Source organism: Mesoplodon densirostris, chromosome 6, assembly GCF_025265405.1.
Source record: "Mesoplodon densirostris isolate mMesDen1 chromosome 6, mMesDen1 primary haplotype, whole genome shotgun sequence".
NCBI lineage: Eukaryota > Metazoa > Chordata > Mammalia > Artiodactyla > Ziphiidae > Mesoplodon > Mesoplodon densirostris.
In genome coordinates, this window is record NC_082666.1 from 23924571 (window position 1) to 23925886 (window position 1316).

Genomic DNA, 1316 nt, shown 5'->3' on the forward strand with positions numbered 1-1316 from the left:
GGCCTCTCCTGCTGCAGAGCACAGGCTCTGGATGCGCAGGCCCAGCGGCCATGGCTCATGGGCCCAGCCGCTCCGTGGCATGTGGGATCCTCCTGGACCGGGGCACGAACCCGTGTCCCCTGCATCGGCAGGCGGACTCTCAACCACTGCGCCACCAGGGAAGCCCGTTAATTCTTTTTAAGACTGTTTTTTTTTAACTAAGGCTGAACTGCACTGACACATCATAATCACCAAAGTCCCTAGTTCATCTTAGGGTTCGCTTTATGAAGTGAATAGTGTTGCTCGTTCTATGGGTTTGGACAAAAGTATGATGACATAAAATCATTATAATGTCATACAAAGTATTTTCACCGCTCATAAAAACTTCTGTATTCTATGTATTCATCTCCCCTCCCCCGCAAACTCCAGTGATCTTTTTATTGTCTCCATTGTTTTGCCTTTTCCAGAATGGCATATACACGGAATCTATTTTTCTTTTTTCCTTGAAGAGAGGGGTTCAAAGCCTTTATGCCTATAACACCACTCATGGCCCAGCCACACGTGGACTGGACAGGCTCCAGGTGGCAAACACCCCCACTAAATACTGTAGCTTTCCTTTCAGTACTGAGCCCTGTCCCACTGGTCCTGCCCAGCAGCCACGTGCAAGTGAAGGGGGGGATACGTGTTGGGTATCTGTTCACAGGAAGGCCACAAGTTTTGTGCCCCTTGTCACAATGAACCCTGATTCCTGTCAGGTGTGTTGTAAACAGACGAGCCATTTCTTCAGAACCCCTGCTCTGAGCACACCCCACAGGCACTGTTTTAAAGCCTCCACATGTTATCTCATTTGGTGCTCCAACAATGAACTCTTCCAAGGGAATACTATTATCCTACCATTTTACACACGAGGAAAGTGCATCATACAGAGGGTACATGATTTGCCCAAGGTCATGCAGGTTCTAAGTAGCAGAGCTGGGATTTATTGCAGGCACCATTGTGCCAGGACCCACATCCACCAGGGCCTTCCCCATCCCTGCAATCTCATCTGTCACATCTCACTCCCTGGCTACAGCTTCCCTCTGCCCTTGCTCTTCTACCTTAGAGACACTTCTAGGTGCTTTTTGTACCCTCCCCCATTTCATCCAGTCTTTTAGCCCTTCCTATCTTCATTATATCATCCCAAATCCTTGGACTCGTACTAGCAACCTCATCTGCTCTCTGAAGCCCCAGACCTGCTACCATGTCTGGTGAATACCCAGCTTCACCTATCTGGAATGAGACAAAAACCTCTTGTTTGAAAGCTGGCTACTTTGGAACCTTCTGGAAGGTCTGCCAGA

At 48.7% G+C, this 1316-nt stretch overlaps 1 non-coding gene across 1 annotated transcript; it reads right to left on the minus strand.

Annotated features, from left to right (window-relative positions):
• Positions 1-659: 659 nt before the first annotated feature.
• Positions 660-789, minus strand: LOC132492835 (small nucleolar RNA SNORA11). The gene has a single exon (XR_009532891.1). It is a non-coding gene; the product is annotated as a small nucleolar RNA SNORA11 (small nucleolar RNA).
• Between the last annotated feature and the right edge of the window lie 527 nt (positions 790-1316).